Consider the following 22,097-nt stretch of genomic DNA (forward strand, 5'->3'; position numbering starts at 1 on the left):
GGAGAGACTAGCTTGCCTTAAACCATCTGAAGGCTTCTGGAATAACTGGGTCAAGATTTGAAGGCGATTTATGTTAAAGACAGCAACAAGATTCTGCAGCTCAGGCACTTAACTACCCTGCTGTTGCCATATAAGTAAGGGGCAAACTGCAGTTAGTAACAATTAGGCTCAGGGGTCTGTAGCAGTCCCAGATTTCATAGAGAGAGAAGCCTTTTTAAGCACCTTCAGCAAACTTTCCTCTATGCTGGAGGGTGCATTCCCCATTTGTAGACAATAAATAGAAAGTTCATAGATTCCTTTAGAATTTGTCTAAACCTCTCTCTGGGGAATTTATTTCCTCTCCCTCCTCTGTTTAGGAAATAGAATGAATTTGCTTGTATGCATTTATTACATTTTTATTTTTATTTTTTTGCATCTCGCCTTTATTGTTTTTTTTTTTACAAATAACTCCCCAAAATTTATAAATTACAATAGAATTACTGATAGGGATTGGCCTGCTACCCTGTTTTTTTCTGATTTGTAAACTTGTACACAACTCTTTTATTTTTTACATTATTTTCTCTGGTATAATTCTTGTCACTCACCCGTGGGGGGATCCACCCTCCCCACAATACACGGGGAAAAAAAGAAAGGGCACCTTTTCGTATCTATGACAATTCTTATTCTAGCTCCATTTATTTCAGTGAAATTGTATGATGATGCGGTCCAAACTAACATTTATAGCCTTTAATGAGTAACCGTTTTTTCCACATCACCCAAGGAACGAACCATTAGTATATTCTCCTGACAATTTTAAACAGGATGCTCTTCTGCCTTAAAGATGCAGCTAAGCTAAACAAAGAGCTTTTCTCCATTAAGAAGCCCCTGGTTGATTGTGGTTCAGAAGGCTAATCCTCAGAACGGGCTTTCATTTCACAGCTCCAAGATAATTGTTTAGAATAGCGCTTCCCCCAGCAATTCACAGCCCTGTCTTTGGAATTCCTGCACCTATGATCCCCAGCTGGCAGTGGGGAATATGGGTGTCATCCACTTTATCTAGAAACCAGAAGTTGAAGGAGGTAGGTTTACAACTGATCTCCGTACATAGAGAGCAGCATTCCATACAATGAATCAGGGTTACATCTTACTTGAAAGCACGAACTCACTAGCTAGCCCATAGGAATCTTGTTCTTGTTCCACTGCTAAGTTATTTTTAAAAAAATTGCCACCTCTCTTCATCCTCTTCTCCTCTTTCCTTCCTTCCTCTCTACCCCAAAGGCCAGAAGTCCTCCAGAATGCTAAAAGGCAAGCAGAGAACCTTTGCAATATGCTACACTTTGAAAACTTAGAAACTGAGGGTCACCCAGCCTTGTGTACCATCCCCAACACCATTTCTGCCACTGTTTTTTCTTACCTTGTGTATAGAAGCTCTTTTCTCAACCATATAATTCCCTTTTCTTTTAAGAAACCTAGTTTGGGCTCCAATGAACGTTGCACACACACAGAGTTCTTTGCTCTATGGACTTTCTGCTGAACCATTAGCCTAGCTAGGCTCTTCCTTGGTTCCAAAGGGCCCCCTCCCTGCCTGAAACACACCCCCACCCTATATTTCCAGCATACACTAGCAGGCTGGGAGCTCATCCACGTGAAGGGTCTGCGGCAAAAACTGCAAAGCAGACGGTTTGGTGCAGGAATTTGCATAAATGCGGCAAAAACCGCCTTGCTGGTCATTCTCCCCTTAACTTATACAGGTTAAGTCTAGGAAAATAGCCCCAAAAACCTGGCAAAGGAGAGTCCATTTTGTCTAAATATACATATTAAACAATGAAGGATCTGTAGCTAATATTTTTAATTGTTCTAATTTAGTATTGTATTTTGTAAGCCGTCCAGAGTCCACTGGAATGGGTGTCTATATTAAATCTTTTTTTTTAAAAAAAATAATAAAATAGAGATGAAATATCTCTTGCTGGAGAACAGCAAGACTTAGCTGAAGGTTGCAATGCAGGCTTTGTACAAGTACAGCTGACTTGGAAGTTAAGTTTTGAAAGGTTAGGTGGAACTTCCTTCCAAGTGAATATATGCATGCATGCAGGATTGTTTCAAGGTTTATAGAATCAATGGTGTGGGTGGGACCGGTGTGTCTTTGTCTGCTGTTGGATTTTGGAGATTTCATACAATGGACAGCATCTTAACTGAAGGAGATACCCATTTTTCCAAATTGAACAAAGAGGATGCCTCACTTTTATGCAAAGCTAGTTCAAAATTAAACTAGGGTGCTTTTGAATGAGGAAAGTCCTATTCTTTGCTGTTCTTTTGGTAAACGTAAAGTGTTATTTTCTATAGCATTCAGTAAAATCACCCCAAAAGTAGGCTTCCTCTTCTGGGCAAGTCTAAATATTGGAATCAAAAGCAACACTGCCCTTTGTGTCCTTTCTTTGAAGGCAGCAGCCATTTTGGAAGCAGAGATTATATAGTCCTTCAAGGTGACATATCTGCATTTTAAACACTGAAACTGAATCTATTTGTGTTACTGATTTGGGGGTAAAACCCAAGTGGGCATGAACCTGCCAGGATGGCCATTTGCTTTCTACAGTCCCCTTCATGAACCAATTCCATAATATGAGCCATAAATGTTTATTTCATACAACTACACACAGAGAGAAAGCATTAATGGATTTACAACAAGAGGCAAAAACATTTACTACAGCAGATTTCACTTGTTTGCTTTTCTGGATCTAGGACAGTGAAAATAATGATTTCCTTAGCTTCCATCTCCAGCCTTAATATCTTCCTTAGAAGAAAGTCTTTTCAATTTCAGTCCTACTTTATATCCACATAAAATAGTTATTTCCAACAACCAATTAAGATTTTGCTTTTAGGAGTTTTTTTTTTTCTTTTCGAAAAGAATCATATACCAACCTGTCAATAACTGCAGTCAACAATTGCTAAAAGATTCATTTTACTCCACTGTACGTAAACAGTACCCAATACAGCAAGATTTAGGCAATGGCGATTAAAAAAAGATGAGGCATCTTGAATGGCTAGAGGAACAAGTCACTGTGACCAGTCATATATTCAGGTTTAGCTGAGATTTGGAAAGTCAGTAGTTTCCCTTTTCTGTCTTTTTTTTTTTTTTTTTTTTGGCAATTCTTGGTGCATTCTTCATTCCTTAGAGTTCCACGCTTCTCCATGCTGCAAGGCTACTGGATCCCCACAAGGCCTATCTGTAAGGCCTGGAAAAGTTGGAGAAAGCCGTTTTCTGCAACTAGAAAGATAGTCATGAGAGCCTGGTATTTTTTATTTGTGTCCCCCACACCACCAGTTGTTTAGGCACCACTAGAAGTAGCCCCTCAACCGGGGCCACTGCTCCTCCCTGAACAACAATTTCCAATACTGTACTCCAAATTGAGATAGATAGATAGATAGATAGATAGATAGATAGATAGATAGATAGATAGATAGATAGATAGATAGATAGATAGATAGATGCCCGCGTTTTGATGTGAAGGATCTCCCACTTTTGGAAAACGGGACAAGAAAGGGTTAGAACGGAGTGGGCCGGGTTTCTCCCTTGATAGGCCTGCTAGAGCCGATTAGCCAGGGAGGGAGGGCGGCTGGTCTTTCTGCCCCGCGCTAAGGAGACAGAAATACCGCCTCGCCTCGCAGACAAGCCAGGGATCGCGCCGCTTCCCGCTGGGCCTGGATGAGAAGACTCAGCGTCGAAGGAGACGCCTCTGCAGGCTTGGCTCTACAGGCCTCCCTCTCGCTTCCCTCCCTCTTTCTAACTGCGTAATTCAGGCCCACTCAGCAGACGCTCGCTCAGGCCTTGGACGGGGTTCTAGTGAAGCTGGGAACAGGACGGCGCAATGGCGGGAGCAGGGGGGAGAGGGAGAGAGAGAGAGAGAGGGAGGGAGGGAGAGAGAGAGGAAAACGTATTCTACTGGGGGTGGGGGCAGCTGTAGCGGCCTGAGCTACTAAAAAAAAAAATCCGCAAGGAATTGCAGTAAATTCCTTTTTGTTTGAAGAAAATTTACAGCTCGGTAATAGACCTTTTACGACCGACTTGGGCACGTCATTGGCTGCGCCTGGTCATGTGCGAGCGCTGCTGGCTCTCCGGGCCCTCTTCCCCCTCCCCTCTCCCCCCCTGCTTGATTTCCCTGGCGAATTTCACCCCTGCATTCTCCTTTCCCGGCGCCTCGTCCCCTCTTTTTCCAACCTTTGTCTCCGATGTGTGGCGCATTCCGGCTGGCTAGGCTCGGCGATCCGACCGAGCCAGGGAGGCTTTTGCAAGCCGGCGTCCCCCAAAGCTCCCCCCCCAGCAGTCCGCTCTCCTCGCCTTTTCCACCCCATACGAGGCGCGGAGTGCGGGCAAGACGGGTGGGCGGGGAACGGCGGCGGCGGGGGGGGGGGGAGGCGAGCCTAGCCAGCAGGGCAGCTTGTTTAGCCCTGGCCACAAAGCTCCCTTTCCTTCACGCCCTACCTACCTACCTGCCTGCCTGCCTGCCTGCTTCCCTGGCGCCTGGCGCTCTTCAGGTTATAACTGGACGCGGCTTCCGACCGAGGGCGCCTCGCAATGGATTACTGGGACGCGCCCGGATTCCTGGCCGCTCTGCCGTGGCAGCGATCGGGTAAGGAAGTCCTTTCATTTTTCACTTCAGACTCTCCCCGCGGGGACTTCCCTTTCCCTTTCTCTTCGGCGCTGGAGACGCCACTTCCAGAAGTCATAAAAGAAAGTGGAGTGGGGGGGGGAGCCCGAGAGAAGAAGCGCCCACCGTTCGCCCCGTATTAGTGGTAATAGTAGGGTACTCCCAGAGGGGAAGAAAGGGAGAGGCGAGGGGCTGCTCCGTCGCCTTTTGTCCCACCTGCCTACCTACGGAGGCTACCCTGCCCTTCAGACCCACCCGCGCCTCTCTGCCACGGGGCTTGGGCGGCTTTGTGAAGTGCGCCGAGCCTCGGAGAAGCTCGAAAGGAAAGACATAGCAGCAAACCCGCAAAGAACCAGCAAAACAAAACCCCTCACTGTATTCCCTCCTCTGCGGCTTCCTCTCTTCCACACCCCCTTTTCACTATTTTAGAACACTCCCCCCTTAATGTTTGGTCTACTAATCGTAAAATTCCAGCGTCTAATGAGCAACAGGTGGCTCTCCTTCCCTCCCTCCCTCCCTCCCTCCCTGTCTCATCCGGGTCCCTAAGAAGGGGCAAAGCTGAGGTGCTGCTTGCACCCAGGTTTGCTGCAGGGTGATTGCGCTTCATGCGCCAGCCAGAGAGGTCCTCGGGCAGATTAGGTGCAGGAATCCCACCGTCTCTTTTTCGATCGGACTAGCCGCGCCGAGATGTCTCCACAGCTCGACCCTTCCTTCTCTCGCACGGCAGAAAACGACAGCCCAGGTTGGCGTTATATTTCTGGTGGCTGTTGGAGAGCGAGGGTGGGCTGGGGGGGGGGTGTTAATAAGATTCTCTCCAAACATGCTGGGATTCCTGGCCATTTTTAAAAATTGAATCTTGTTTTTGTTTTTTTGTTTTTTTTTGTTCGTCTGCTCGCTTGAAGAAGGCGTGTATTTTAAGCAGAGCAGTTAAACTGTTCTATAGCATATAACGCTGCACATCTGATTTGCATTTAAAATCTAAATTGATTTCAGTGGTACAGTGCAGTGAGGAAAATGGCACAGGTACAAATGACGTTCGTTATAGTTATCTAGAAATGGAGTACATACATTTAGAATTCAGACATTCATGTGTTGCACAGCCTATGCCTAACTGAATGTACTGTGGGTGGGTGTGTATATGCATGTATTGGGATGATCTGAGGATCTATTGTGTTCATTTTTATAAAGGCAGAATGATTTTTTTTCCAGCTATATCCCTGATATGTATAAGTAAATTATTTCAGTAAGGCTTGTTGCTAAATAAATATAAATATTGCAGACAATATATTGTATTTGCCCAATAATATTGTTTTTACTTTTTACTTTTACTTTTTAAATATTTTTTTTTGCAGTGTATGGTAGATTCTGCATTACTGCCTAGATAAGGAAAAATGTTTTGCTTTTTATATATTCATAAATAAAATTAATACAGTTTCCCCAAAGTCTGTTGTTTATTATCTGATTGAAAAACAAATGTGTATGATGTAATAGCTAGAATTATATTACTTCTAAATCAATTTTGTTTCAGAGCTTTAGTTCTATATACAAAAACCGTAGTATAAAATGTTTAATGGTTCAATAACCAACTAGAGAGATAGGAATAATCCTCTCTTTAATGTGTTTTGGTTTATGCTGAAAAATATAAAGTGCTTCATTTTGTCCTCCTCTTGAATTATTAAAAGGGAATGTCTATTCAGTTGGACCCATATTTTTAATTGCTTTTATAGAACACCACTTTCTAAATATTAGCAACCATTCCAGATGGAAGAATAAAACATCATTACAAACAAGGTGACTGTAGGATTACTGTATATCTTAATGGCTCCCATTTATATCTGAGATTGGCAAAGCACTACAAACAATAATATTCATCTGCTATTGGAGAAGTCCGCCCACTTTTTCTTTTGCTATGCAACATTTCTCCTCCCCCATAACTCCAGCCATTAGAATTGAGTTTAGTGTAGCTGCCTTGATGACACAATACATACCTTAGCCACAGGTATTTAGGATTTAATTCCTGAAATCGTATTGTTCACATCCCTTTTGCAGTGGAGTTGTTCAGCTGGAAATCTGTCTGAATCCATAACCCAATTATGATTAGTACTTAGATAAAAGAAATTCTTATCTAAATTTAGGGGATGAAATATATTGGAATACATAATATGAACTAATTAATAGGCTAAGTTCAAAAGACTCTGGATCAAATTCCTGCTTCTGGACATGTCTCTCCAGTGGAAGAAATTCCATTTCAGGCTAATCTCCCCCCCCCCTTTTTTTTTTTAAAAGCAGTTAGCAAATGTGGCTTGCTTCCACACAAAAGCTTATATGGTCTTCACAAAAGCTTATATGGTATTTGTTAGTTGGAAAAAATGCTATCAGACTCCTTCTGGTTTTAAATTTCATTAAAAAGTGTCTAAAATTATATAAATGTATCTGTTAGAGTCCAGTGCTATCAAGCTCTCTTCATGTTTCAAAGAAAATTCATAACCTTAGTGTATTAACAAAATGAAGCCTTGCTAATCAAGCAAAAATAATAATAATAAAAGAATGGCTTCATCATCTGCCTAAAATTAAAATATGAAAAATGGGGAGAAGAACCATATCAAGAATTTGTGTAAAGGGAATTTGTATGGCATAAAACCACCCATTCTTGACGATCACATGGTTGCAGATGTTTTGTATGTGAAGCAAGGAGGGCGAAAATAACACTTAAACCACTAGTTGTGTGTATATTAATCGTAGGTCTGCAACACCAGTGTGTGTGTGTGTGTGTGTGTGTGTGTTCACACACACACACATTCATTCTATGCCTTCTTATTGAATTGCTTTGTGTTTGTGTGATTTCTGAAAGAAATGTATTTCTGGTGGGCTGTTTTATGAGATCCTGGAGCTGGGATGGTGGGGGGGGGGAGAGATTCGGAACAAAGACAGTATTTCACTCCTTGGTTGGCAGGCAGCTGTTAAAGGTATTTACAGCTCTACTGCATTGCGGCACTGAATGCAGCTATAGCGCGAGTGTTAGAGCTAAAAAACAGGAAGTGAAGGGGGGGAGGAGGAGTGGCCATAAACGCTTCATTTGGTCGATGGGGTACAAGATGGAAAAAATACACCCACCCAGAGATAATAAGAGAACACTTTGCAACACTTTGCATTGTGGAAACTGGTTCTTGCCTAACTAGGAGTTATATTCAAATTGGTACTTACAGTAATTGGGATAGGAGAGAAGGGGGTATTTTTTCCCCTTTCCATTATCTTCTAAGGAGGAAGCAGCACGAGGGGGCAAACTACCCACAATAAAACAAATGTGAATTGGAGGACGTTCATTTGTGTTCCTAACTTGGGGGACAGAATTGAAGGGAAAAACAGGATGGTTTTGAGGAGAAGCAATCAGGCACTGGGCTCAATTCTTTGTACCTAATGCTGGTACTTTCCTTCCCTGGGAAGCACTTTGTTGCTTCTCAGTTGTCTGTTGTGTTGCACATTTTTGGGTAGTTTCACACCTTGCTCTTAGATGAAGTTTGCTTTAACTGCTGTTTGAGGGAACATTGCCGTCTGGTTCCCAAATCACCATAAACCATAAACCCTGGTTTAGACGTCTTGATCATTATGGCTTTGTTTGCACGCAACTCGCACAAAGCCAAACACCTGGTGAAAGCTTAGCACAATGTATGAAGTCAACTGTTCAAGGCAAGGTTAGTTTCCTGAATGGCCAAGACGATCTAAGAAGCAAATTAACAAAAAAAAAAAAAAAATCTCCCAAAATGAGTCCGGAGGTTGTAAGGGGCTAAATAATAATCTGTCATAATGTTATGCCCACCACATTTCAACACTTTCTAGTGGAGTCCAGGAAATTGTGGAGTCCAGGAAATTGAGTCCAGGCATTCAAGATACAGACCTTCTAGATAAGATAAGATAACCTTTATTGTCATTTTTTTTTACTGTGGGCACAAAGGCAGCACACATCAAAAATGAAATTTAGTTGCCCACTCTCAAAGTGAAACACATACATGACACACACCTAAACATACTATGTACAACAGTCTGCAGTCCTTTGCAGAGATTGCCCAGCAGGGGTGGGGAATCTGTAGCCCTCTAGCTGCTGTTGAACCACAATTCTCAGCAAACTCGGCTAGCTCTGTTAATTATGGGGAACCAATGGTTCTCTTTTTTTATAGTATTGTAGGGGGAGCAGGCAAGTGTATCGTTACAGCCCCACCTTGAAACTAGACAAGGGTTTACACTGGGTTTAGGAACATTTGTGAGAATGAAATGGGAACAAGTATCAAACTGGTGCCAATAATAGATACAAGGGGACCAGAAAGGCTTATTGTAGGAAATTTGCCATTCGCTTTGGTATCTTTGATAGCAATTTTTTTTTTAATGAGTTCATCCCAATCTGCCTCAGAAATTGACTAAGCCACAAGATTTCCTTTACTTGAACAAAGGTAGAGAACACCCAGTGGCTGGCACTGAGCAGTGGTTCGAGATCAGCAAACCCAGATTCAAATTCTGATCAATCATGGAGGGCCAGTTCTTATGTTTCCTTTGTCCCACAGTTCCTATACACTACAGGGTTGTTGTGAGAACAAAAGGAAGGGCATAGCAGAGAGCTGCCTATCACCTTGAGCTCTTTAAATGAAAGGTGTGTGGTGTGGTGGGTTGGTAAACGCTGCACAAAAGAGGACATCAGCGAAGCCCAGAATTTGATGTCTTGACTAGCTACACAAAAAGCGAGAAACCCGGTTAGAAGTCCATTGGAGAAGGGGTCCCTCCCTCCTGCCTTTTATTTCTCCTGCAGCTGGGTTCTGCGGGGCGTGCCTCAGCTTCCCCTTCTCTTAAGCAATCGCCAAAGGCTTTGCCTCCGCCTTGACAATCCCACCCAGGCAACAAAGCAGCTCAGACCTGTGTTTCCTTCTCGACCTCTGCTGGGCGTAGCAATTCCAAAGGAAAAGGAGGAGAGCCCTATGGGTACCGAGTCAAGAGCCACCCCCTCTTCGCTTGCAAAGCCCTGTCCAACGTTGCACACGGGGCACTTTTTGAAGGAACCAGAAAAAATGCCCCTTGAGGTTGGAGGCCGCTGCTCTGTGGAGTCACTTTCGCTGCGAAGCTCAAGAGGGCGCCGAGGGGGAACTGTGTAATGCCTGGTGGCAGCCGAAAATCGGGAATGTTTGTGGCATAAGCATTCAGCTACCTCTCCTGATGCAATGGGGGGGGGGGAGGCATGGCACGATCGCTGGTGTCTAAGATGCCACTCTTTCTGTTTTCTCCACCATGCAATTCTCTCCTTGACCGGAAATCTCTCTAGGAATAAGTCTTCCCCGCAATAGTTGCCCTGATTCGAGTTAGGAAAACCGTAGGCGGGAAGGCAGTTTCCTTTCCAGACTTCTAATTATTTCCCCGAAGGGATTCTTCACTGCCGCAAACAGTTGCCAATTTCCTTGCCGCCTCTCCTCCGCCGCCCCCCCCCAACCCGGCACCAGGAGACCTCCGCCCCCTCCCCACCGCCGGCCTTTTTCTCTAAGAGAGTCCCCTCTTTTGTCCAGGAGAAGGCGCTATAGGACAAGCCTGCAGCGCCTGGCTCTGAAGCTTTGCCCTCGCCCCCAGAGAGCAGGAGCCGCGGTGGCCTGGCTCGACGCGGTCACAGGATCCCGCTGACCGCAACAGCAGAAGCAGCGGCTCCTCAAGGGAGCGCTGCGCAGCCGTCCATAGAAAACTGTCTTTAGGCTCTGGCTTCTAAAGAACCGTTCCTCTCCCCAAATATCCCCTCCGCGATGGAGAACAAGGGTCCCTAGAAATCGAATAGGGGGGACTTGATCAAGATGGCATGTATGTTTAGCCCAGGGTAGGCAACTTGGCTCTTTTATGACTCGTGGGCTTCAACTCCCAGCCATGCTGGCTCAGGAATTCTGGGAGTTGAAGTCCACGAGTCATAAAAGAGCCAAGGTTGCCTACCCCTGGTTTAGCCCCTGCAGCTTCATGCTTAAACTACTACCTTTCGAAAACAATCTACGGACCGGAGAATCCTGGGAATCGTAGTTTTATCAGAATCTCTGTTGTCAGCCTTCTCAAAACAAACAAACCAAAAAAAAAAAAACCAACCAAAACCAGATGTAGGTTTATTTCAGAAAAAAAATGGAGAAATTGAGGCAGACGACCTAGTTTCAATCCAGTTTATATTTCTTGGCCCTCATCTGGAGATAGAAGGTTACCCTATGCACACTTACTTGAAAGTAAGGCCTGTGGAACTCTGTGAGACTTGTTGACAGATATAGTCTCTAAATATGCGCCTAAGGATGGAGTCACTAATGATGATAAATGATAAGATTTGCTCCTAGTTTAACATGTTATATGAATCGAGGAATTGTGGTTTCTATATCACTCTATGTTGACTTCACATGTTTATGAATTCAGTTCAATTATGGTTTATTCAACAAACTTGTTAAACAAGCCATGGTTTAATACCAGTAATTGGATTCAGTGCTACTGAACATAGCCCTGCAAACTTTTATCTTCAAGGATATGTAAGGGTTGGGGTCCAAACCTAGAGAACTATGAGAATGAATCCCAACAGCACATGCTTCTTGAGTAAATGCAAATGCATGGATTTTCCTGTTTCTCTGGGTTAAGTCCTAAACTAACTTGCCAAAGAAAGATATTGGACTCATTTTGGAGTCACGCAATTGTTTGTCAATCAAAACTTTATGAAGGTTCCTATGAAAGCAAATCCCATAGGACTGAATTGGGACTAAATAAGACTCTTGTGTAATTAGTAGCCAAGGCAGCCATATTAATAGCCTTCTCAACCTGGCATCTGAAAGGTGCATTGGACTTTAATTTCCACCTTCACCAAACAGTGTACCCCACACCCCATTGCATGACACTCATTGGGTTGATAATTGTTATATAACACATGTGAAGGAATTAATATTGTGTGTGTGTATGTATGTGTGCACGTGCACTCGTGTCTACATATGTGTGTATGTACATATATAATAAAATAATAAATAAAATTAATAAAATTAATAGAATAGAATAAAATAAAGTAAAATAATAAAATGAAATAATAAAACAATAAAATAAAATAAAAATAAAATCTCAAAGTACCAAACATATTTCATACTTCAGTCTCCTGTTTTTCCCATTCAGGTAGATTAGGCTGAGAGAGCGACTGGCCCCAGCAGCTTTCATGCCTAAAGGAGGCCTAGAAATCAGTTTCCTGTTTTTTTAGGCCAGCATCTTCACCACTACCCCCAACTGGCTCTTGATACTAATAGATAAGAATGGTGTAGCTAGATTTATATCCCACTTTCTTTTTTGACCACCTACAAACATGTAGAGTTACATCAGATTCTTTCAGAAAAATGGAGTATCACCCTCTGCCTCACTACAATCACCACAGAGAATCTTAATCATACTATATTTCCAGATCTTAACTAGATCAGTACCGTTTAAACTGCCCCCGGCTATCCTCCTTAGTTCTCAAGTACAGCCTGTTTAATGTGGCTGTATAGATGAGTGCCCCTTTGTATAATGACAAACAAGTGGTCACAGCTAGTTACTCTGGGGATCGTAATCTGCCCGGACTTTGATGTTGTCCCTTTGATTGGAAGTAGCAGTCATTCTTCTTAAAAAGCTTGTCTTTTGCCACAATCATCACTGGGGCAATGGTGCAGAACCTGCACAAAAGAAGGTGATAAAAGCAAATTGCTAGCCCAACTTTCCCTCCTTCCTGTCTGTCTTCCTGCTCCAGTTCCATTCACTGACTTTTTCAAGGTTCCTCTTCCACTGTCATGACACAAGTACTTGCCCTGGCTTGAACTTAGCCACTACTAAAGTCAACCTCTCATTTCACCACTTCCCTTTTGCTAGTAAGTAACTGTCACAAGTGAGATGGATAGTTCACTGCCCTCCTATCATATGTCTAATTTCTATCCACATCATGTTTCCATATGTCTTTAGAATACTGTACCTAGAATTAGACAGCCCATACGGATTCACTGAGATCAGAGAAAGACAGTCTGGATTTGCGTGATTTCATTTTTATTTTTCTAGGATGTTGAGATGCCATACAGGTGTAAGAAAACAAAGGTAAACATTTTCTTATCTCCATGAAACACTATGCATTCTGAGTTTATCTAGGATTCTAACATTAACTGGACAATTGTTAAATTGTTGGCATTTGGGCAATCTTCTGGTACTTTTGCTGATTTCTTACAAAACTTTTTTTGGGGGGGTGTCTTTAAGTCAATACTGACTCTTAGCAACTGCAGGAATTGTAGTTTTCTTGGCAAGGTTTCAGAAATGGTTTGCCATTGTCTACTTCCTAGGGCTGTGAGAGAGTGACCGGCCCAAGGTCACCCAGCTGGCTTTGTGCCAAAAGTAGGACTAGAAGTCATGGTCTCCTGATCTCTAGCTTGGTACCCTAACCTTACAAGTAGCCCTTGATTTACAACCACAATTGAGCCCAACATTTCTGTTGTTAAGCAAGACATCTGTTAAACGAGTTTTATGACTTTTCTTGCCACCGTTGATAAGCGAATCCCTGGTGATACAGCAGTTAAGTGAATCAGGATTCATGACTGTTTTTCACACTTAGGACCATTGCAAACAGCCCCAAAATTCAGATTGATCAAAATTCAGACGCTTGGCAACTGGCTCCTGTTTATGATGGTCGCAGTGTCCTGGGGTCATGTGATCCCCTTTTGTGACCTTCTGACAAGCCAGGTCAATGGGGAAGCCATTTAACAACCGTATCACTAACTTAACAATTATTATTATGAACCGTATCACTAACTTAACAAGCATTCGTTTAGTGACCATTTGAAGCTACTTTTTTCAGTACTTCAGATGGTCCTTAAACAACTGCTTGTAAGTTGAGGACTCCCTATGCACCAAACTGACTCTTACAAATCACCTAGAAATGAACTAAGAGATCCCACCTATTGATCTAAGAAAGCTGTACCTATCTTTTTGACAGCCAAATGAAAAAAACATGATCAGTTTTGTTATCTCTGATTTCTTGTGATGGAAGTATTCTTCTTGAATGCTTTTCTCAAAATTGGTTACCTTCCACATGAGTTGGGCTGAACTCCAATCACCTACTGTGCTAGTCAGTGAATTTAGAACTTGCTATGAAACATATCTGGAGCATCAGGCTGGAAGAAGATGGCTGGGCAGCCTAAGGGAAGAAGCATGCTGTGAATAGAAACCAATAAACAAACCGCCTTCAGTTTGGTGTCTTCAAGAAGTTCCGGGTTTCAATTTTGCTGACCAAAAAGAATACTTTTTGTTAAGTATGAATAGTTTGCCAGTTTCTCCCTGAGCTAATTTCTAGTTCTTGGAATGACCAAGAGCTTTGTAAAAGTTAGCTGTTTCTAACCATGCAATTGGCTACAAAAGCCTATGAAGTATTTCCTGCTTTTGGTCAAAGATCAAGGTAAAACCTCATGGATACAAACAAAATTTTGTTCCAGTTCATCATAGTTGTCAGAAAGGTCCTAAGGAAGGTAGGAAGGAAGGTCCTATTTTTAAGAAAATCCCAACTAACCAACTGATATTTATTTCAGTGGATTAGTTGGGATTTCCTTAAAAATAGATCAAAAGAAAGGCAACTTCAGCAGGACTGGATACTAGTTGGATAGGAGACCACCAGAAAATTTAGGTTAAACTGGCAAGCTGAAAAAAGTTCCTGGAAGATGCAATGGCAACCACTTCTATGATATTGCCTTAAAAACACCCTACCTGGACTCATGGAATCACCAGAAATTGAATCTTACTCTGGCGAGTCTTTATATTTAATAGGCAGCCTCAGCGTACATGATAAATGGGTATCTATCTAAGATAACATGAAAATGTTAAAAGTAGGTGGATGGGTGAGTATATAAAAAAGAATGCAATAATATAAATTTAAGTATGAAGACTTTTGATGCCTTTACTTCAGCCCCAGACAGGATGATCAACAGATTTCCCAGTAGGAGGAGATCCAAAAGCATGGAACACAGGAAACAATTGGACTTTTTCCCAAGAAAATATTACAGTCCCCCTTAACAGTGTTCTCCAGATATATTGGAGCCAGCCTTTTCCAGGTGAACATCAATCGCATTTTCCAGGATGGATGAGTTGCAGTTCAAAGATTTTGAGGTCCCCCCCCGTTGTGGGAAAAATATGTACTTACCTTTAACAAGAGAGAAAGTGGCCCTATATTTTCTCTTTCTAGATTTTGCTTCCCAAATATTTGGTATATCAGTTTATCAACATGGTTTTGACTTAGTCTCTTGATCAAAGGACTATGTGTGAGTTTGGCTTCCTTGCTGGAAAGGCTCTCTTCCATGCCTTTACCTTCTTGGGAAGACCTTCCAATTGCTTTGAACAGAACCCTTAAAAAAAAAAAAAACCCTCCCATTTTTCACCTGAAAACATCCTGCTTCCCCTTACTAATGATGCGGTCCTGACCACATTAATGAAAAGCCACATCAGCTGTTCCTCTAGCCCATTTGCTTTATTTCCTTCCTGTATGATTTTGGAATATTAAACTGTCTGTAATTTCCATGGGAGGCATTTATCCTGAAACGTGGGGATTACTACAAAGGACCTGAGCCCTCTTTTTAGGCCTTGATGTTTTGAGAAATAAACAGGTCATTGATTATGCCATCTCCACCATGATCCAATGCAAGTGTTATTTTGTTTAGTGTAACCCTTGTAATCTGTTTCCAAATACCATTCATCATGCCTTCCATAGGAAGTTTCCGAATTGGATTGCCATTCTCTGCAATTGGAAAACCCTCCCTCCTTCCTTCTTTCCTCCCTCCCTCCCTCCATCCCTTGCAGAACCCAGGGATATAGATTAGGCTAAGATCTTTTGTTCATTTGCCCTGACAATTGGAACATCTGATGCAGCCTCATCTTAGCTCAGACCATGATTGAAACAATTTATATTTTTCTTTTGTGCTCTAGAATAAATGTACCCTACTCCCTACAATAGTTGGTCATTTTCCTATTTCAGATTTCAAGCGCCACCCACCCTTCCTTGTGGATATTCAAACTAATATCAGCATAAAAGGGGGCCTCTAAATAGAACATTCCTATCTGTCCTTGTCTGTACCTCTGACTTCTGCCTGCCCTGTTACTACCCAGATGTGCAAAAGTACTGATCCTTATAGACTGTCTAAGTGGTTTTCTCATCTGGCTTTTCTACTATGCCAGTGATGGCAAACCTTTTAGAGACCGAGTGCCCAAAACCTGCCCCTGCCCCCACTCCACCCCCTGCCCCGCCCCCACTCCGCCCCCGATTCCCTGCCCCGCCTACCCGCAGGGCCACTCACCGTCTCCAGGGCCCACTGCAGATCGCCCAGGCAGCCCAGCAGCACTATGGCGGTCACGCCCTCTGCCCGCGCCCTGCAGCATCTGGGGCAATGGCACGTGTGCCCACAGAGAGGGCTCCAAGTGCCACCTCTGGCACCCGTGCCATAGGTTCGCCACCACTGTACTATGCTTTCTTCCATACAGCCAGTGGGGAAATCTAGTGTGCATGTTACAAAATAAATGAATCCAATCTGAATTTATTGTATAGCTACACAATTTTAGGTGACAACTAATGTTGTTGTGCAACTCTTCATATTGGGATTCTGTGTTTTTATTTTAATTATTTTATCTGCCCTCCTGCCTCATCTTTCCATAAGCCAGTTGGTCATCTTGCAGATTTGAAAGTAACCCATGTCAAGAGAAGTAACCCATGAAAACCTGACTCCCAAACATAAATTAGTTTGTACAGATTTTTAAAATGCAATTGTGTAGCATCAAACAAGTTGCAATTCACAGGAATTGCACAAACAGTCTGTGCACTCCTCCCATACCTTTTTGGAAGTTTAGAGAGAAATTGGTTTCAAACATAGCAAGGAAGCTGATGGATATAAAAGGAACTCAGGAAAGCCAGGAATGAGAGGATAAATGTTGTGAGAGGATTGGCCTGTGATCCAAGGAACAATCATGTCCATCCATACTTATCAACAGGCCCAAACATACTTCTGTCATGCATGCAGCAGGTCATCTAATTTTCCCAAGGTAACAGTAGGTAAAGCATGTTACATAACTTTGGACTCTGATGTGGCTGGGTAGATCAAGATAGAATTAAAAAACAACTGTGAAGCTATTCAATTCATATGCTAGATACAGCAAGGGACTCAAGAAGACAACACTGGTTCTCAAGGTAACATGATAGCAATAGCAATAGCATTTAGACTTATACACCGCTTCACAGTGCGTTAGCCTTCTCTAAGCGGTTTAGAGGCAGCATATTGCCCCCCAACAATCTTGAGTAACCATTTTACCCAACTCGGAAGGATGGAAGGCTGAGTCAACCTTGAGTTGGTGAGACTTGAAGCTGGCAGTCAGCAAAATTAGCCTGCAATGCTGCATTCTAACCATTGTGCCACCATGGCTCTGATGCCTATCTAAATAGAGAAAAGAGTGATAGTCATGTCCACCCTCACTCTGGACATGAAGTCAGGTGACCTACCATAGTTATATCTGTCTAGATGTATTATTAGCTATAGGCACAAGCTCTCTCTTTTAGGCTTAGCCAGCCTCTATGGCTGCTATTTCTTTTCCAGGCCTTGTCCTCTCTGCTAATGCTGTGCTTCCTATTAGACCTACCTGTTTTTGAAATCAGTTTCTCTCTGGGCTTCCAGCAAAGTAGAAGGGAAGCAGCAGAACTCCTTTCCTATTCAATTTAGAAAGAGGATATACAATAATTTGTGCAACTTTTCGCAGCTCTGAAATGGAATCAAGACAATTGTATCAGGCCACCTTTGTCTTCGAACCATATCCTGGAAATAATGATGACCATATTTTATAGATAATTTGCCAGCTTCATTCACTTCCCCCTGAAAAAAAAATAAATTACAGTCTCACCTTGTAGCTTGGCGGTCTCTTCTGGAGCTGTTTTTCTCTCCAAGTGTGTCTAATTATACCTCTGTTAAATAGAATTGTTTGGTGATCCTCAGTAAGTATTAAAGTTTTTGTAAGCACCTGTTTATGATTGGGGGCCATCTTCTTGTCTTTCTTAATTTTGCATTCCTTTCAAGATGCCTAAATGGGACTTGGGAAGAGAGGGACATCAACTACTCTTTAAAAAGGTCTAGATCAAGTTCCAACGTTGAAGCATTGCAGAATAGCGTTAGATCCAGTCCCCATCTGCCACAATAGCCCAATTTATGGATGGATTCCCTCTACTTGGGATGTGCTCCCGGCAGAGAGCAGAAAAGCTAGAAGAGAAAACATACCCACATGCACTCCTACAAACTGGATAATGCCTTTGGGCACTGAGTCACAACAAAAACAAAACAGGCTATATGGGGATTGATGATGTAGACCAGGGATCCTCAATCTTGGCAACTTTAAGACCTGTGGACTTCAACATGGCTAGCTGGGAAATTCTGGGAGCTGAAGTCCACATGGCTTAAAGTTGCAATCGAGAACCCCTGATGTAGACATCAGTGTTATAGTAGGGCTGTTTTCCTTCTGCACCAAAAGGTGTGGCTGGTGCTTTAATTGGTCATGGAAATATGGCTTAAGAGGTAATATGGCCCAAGGTCACCCCGTAAATGATTGTGAAAATAAATCTACACTTGGTTCTTCCAATCCTAGTCATTGCTCCAGAATGGCCTTCCCTGATCTGGCATCGTCCTCAGGTGTTGAATTACAATCCCCATCTTCTCAGTTAACATGGTCATGGAGTCTGGGATGATGGAGCTTGCAGTTCAATAGATTTTGAGAGCACCAGATTTGAAAAGCTGCTCTTAACTATAAACACATTTAGACTGTTCTGTAAAAATTCTGATTCCTGAAATTCTGGTTACAGCTTAATAAATGGCTTTGGTTTTAATTTAAGATAACATTAAAAGAAAAAGCAGATGAAAATACTGTCCTTTTTTGACAGGTTTAATAACTTTTTTGAGAAAACACAGACCCAACTTGTAATGATTTCATGTGTCCTTTGGAACCTTGGAATATGTATTACATAGATCAGGGGTGTCCACCCTTGGCAACTTTACGTCTTGTGTAATTCAACTCCCAGAATTTTCCAGCCAGCCATGCTTAGTCTTAAATCTGTCCAGGTTGGACACCCCGATCTATGTAATACCTACTCCAAGGTTTGGACTCTGGACTTACATTGCTATGCCAAAGGTCAGGGGCAGATTAAATAGGTTTTCCAAATATATATAGAGTGCATCTTCCTAACTAGGACAATAACTCAGAGCATATCTGAGATTAGGGGGAAGAGTTTCTTATAAAAGGGCAGTCCATTTCAAAAACTACTTAACTTTAATTGCCCTTATTACAGTTTTAATAAGGTGGCGAGCCCTAGTGGCGCAGTGGTTAGAATGCAGTATTGCAGGTAAACTCTGTGCACAGTTTGGAATTCGATCCTGAGGTGGCTCAAGTTTTGAGTCAGCCTTCCATCTTTTCAAGTTCAGTAAAATGAGGACCCAGGTTGTTGGGGGCAATAGGCTGACATTGTAAAATGCTCAAAGCGCTATGAAGTGGTATATTAAGTCTAAATGCTGTGGCTATTTAGGTTTTATTGATGGCAAATGAGAAAGATTCTTGTGGGATTTTGCCTCAGGACAAAAGTCTTTGTCTTGCCCTGGGTGCAAGAGGTGGTTGACAGTGATGACATCTCGCTCCAATCAAAGAGTAAACTGCTTTCGAGTAGCATTACATGAAGCCTTCTTCCTACCTCTCAGAAGAATTCTAAATATCTGTCGTGTGCCTTTTAGCCACTGTCTGACACTGATTTTGCACCCTTATAAAGCCTCAGGATTCTTGTTGACCTATTTATCACTGTTGAAAAAAAGACACATGGGCAATTTGATTACAGACAGATAGAAACTTACAAGTACCACACTCTTTACTACACATAAATGTTTGTGCATCAGAGATACTGGATGTCAGACAGAAAGATTATAGATTTCAGTCTTGATGTAGATCTGCAGGAGATTGATTATATTATATCATATTTATTATATCATATCATATTATATCATATATCATATTATATTATATTTATTATATTATATTAAGGATGCTCCCACATAAATAGAGACAATTGTTAATAAAGGGCAGAAATCTTTTTAGTCTTAACATTCTAATGGCACAAACCATTAAAGGCATGCAATCTGGAGCATACCAGAAGCAACTTGGACAAATTTTCCACGGGACTGAAATCACCTTTACCAAATGCTTACCATTCATTTGATAAATGTCCAAATGAAGATCCATGATGGTTCATCTCTGTATTCAGGCTTTCCAGAACTACACAGATGTCCTTCACACCTACTAGATTATAATACTATAATTCCAATTAAGGAGGGATGTTTGCAGTAACAATCCAATACCTAAGCACTCAAAGCAAGCAGAAGCTGGGTTACTTAAGAGAGTCCAGTTGTGGAAGTTTACAATCCATTTAAAGATGAGAGTATACCCCCCAGAATAAAACTTTGGTTTGCAGAACTATTTTGTGATTCAATAACACAATTAAAATGTTTGGAGTGATAAATAGCTAGGTTTGCCACTTTATTAAGGCACAATGTTAATTTTTGGTGCCCAAAGACTGTATTTAAGAGACTGGGGGAGCAATGATTGAAAGACCACAAATCTACTTTTCATCTTCTGTTTCTTTCCTGAAAATAAGGTTTGTAGGCTTGTTTTGTACTCTGAACTGAACTGAGCCTATTTGGGATTTACACTGAAGCTTTAATGTGTTTCCTCCCTAAGAATCTCAAAAAATCCTTCCTCAAAGTTCCCAGGAAAGGGATTTTGGAACCTGCAGTAGAAAATTTCCTGTATCTCATATATGGATATATGGGAACCAGTTTTTCGAGATTAAAAAAACCACGTGACCACAATCTGTGTTATGGAATCAAGGAACATAAAGGCCGTGTGATCTCCCACTTTGAGGTCTTGTCCATAGTGAGAGGGTGTGCAAACTCCATTTGCAGGATTTAAGTTGGGAAAGTGTTCCAAAAATTTGGACAAATCTGATTGAAGTCAGTGGTATCAAAGTAGTGTAAATCTTAAGATTTACCTAGCCTCATTCAAAAGATCAGCTGAAGAGACATTGACTTCGGTGGCTTGACTTTATGTGAGATCAAATTCAACTCTATTATTTTCATTTCATTTGGCTCTTTGCTTTTTGAATTTTTGTGTTAACAGGGTGTCCTCCAAATATTTTGGCTTACAGCAGAGCTGAAGTACTAAAATATTGACAAAATACAGGTAGGAAGCTAATCTCCATGCCAATATATTTCTCTATCATGGCTTGAATTCAGATCAGAACTCTTATGCCCAAACTATGTAATAAAATAGGCTGGTGGCAATAAATCCATTCAGTCAATAAACTGTAGAAAGGTGGTTAGGTGACCTCAGGCCAACTGCTTTCTCTCAGCCCAGCACATTAATTCTTCCAGCCCAACCCAAGCAGACCAATCTCTAAATCTATATTCTTTTACTTCCCTTATTTAGAAGCAAATCTCATTCATTTTGATAGATCCAATGGTCTCTGTTTCCATTCCCTTCTGCAGGAGTAAATCTTACATGGATTTCATTCCAGGTGGTAGGCATATATTGGGTACAGAAGTCCTCCTTTTCTTGAGCCTTCCTTCCATCTAACAATAGAGAAAGGCAAAGAGAGACAGAAGCAGAGAATGGATTTTTCTTTTTGACTGGTATTACCTTATTACTAAAAATTACAATAATACCACGAGAACCTGCCTTTTCCAACTTCTGACCATTTGTTTCATGGTGTTCCTTAAGATATCTCATAAAATAAAATTGGACTTAACAGATGGGGCTGTGAACTTTTCTGTTTCCAAAAGACCAAAAAAAAAAAAAAAAATGGAATGGAATAAACTAAATTGGAATACAGATGGATCCAGAGGTAAATGTAGGTTCTATATATCACAGCATTCAGACTAAGTCATACTTAAAGTAGACCCACTGAAATCCGTGATTAATTTTGGACCCATTCATTTTGGAAGCCCTGCAAGAAAGGAGTCCTTTCCCCATGGAAATCTACTTGTTTTAAGAGAGCTTACTTCTAAACAGGGTCTCTTCGAATATATTGGACTACTACTCAACAATCAAACTTGGAGTTAGGGATGGTAAGAACTGTAGTCCCATATATATGAGAAGTGGCCTGTTGGGGAAGATTAAAGAAATGACCACACACTTTTGAAAACTTCCCCATGCTGATGCTGGCCAGACCAACCTTTTTAAAAAATCTATTCAAAATAATAATAATAATCCTTGGATCTTGAAGGTGTCATCAACATTGTGCTCCCCTTGATGATGCAGAATACCTCCTGCAGAACTAAAAGCCTGTTGAGGGATGGCACTGTGTCTACATTAGGAGGTGGGGGTTGTACCTAATCTAATCTTGGGATCTTGGGATGAGTTCTCAAGGCAACAATGGGA

The 22,097-nt window shown here is 41.9% G+C and overlaps 1 protein-coding gene and 1 long non-coding RNA gene across 3 annotated transcripts in view; one reads left to right on the forward strand and one right to left on the reverse strand.

Moving 5' to 3' along the window:
* The window catches only part of HOXD3 (homeobox D3), a 94,686-nt gene that overhangs the window by 34,331 nt on the left and 38,258 nt on the right, over positions 1–22,097 (forward strand). The window contains exon 1 of one of the 2 annotated variants that reach the window (XM_039339325.1): positions 4,470–4,607. The exons of the other annotated variant lie outside the window; for it this stretch is intronic. The gene's annotated coding sequence lies outside the window, so the exon portion shown is untranslated. Of the gene's footprint in view, positions 1–4,469; positions 4,608–22,097 lie in introns of those variants that run through there. 2 annotated transcript variants of the gene reach the window in all.
* LOC120306318 lies at positions 2,598–4,358 on the reverse strand. Its single transcript, XR_005556236.1, has 2 exons — positions 4,196–4,358; positions 2,598–3,244 (listed from the first exon to the last, which is right to left on the reverse strand). It is a non-coding gene; the product is annotated as an uncharacterized LOC120306318 (long non-coding RNA).

The sequence above is a fragment of the Crotalus tigris genome, unplaced genomic scaffold (genome assembly GCF_016545835.1).
Source record: "Crotalus tigris isolate CLP2741 ecotype Arizona unplaced genomic scaffold, ASM1654583v1 scf7180000017733.2605024, whole genome shotgun sequence".
Lineage (NCBI taxonomy): Eukaryota > Metazoa > Chordata > Lepidosauria > Squamata > Viperidae > Crotalus > Crotalus tigris.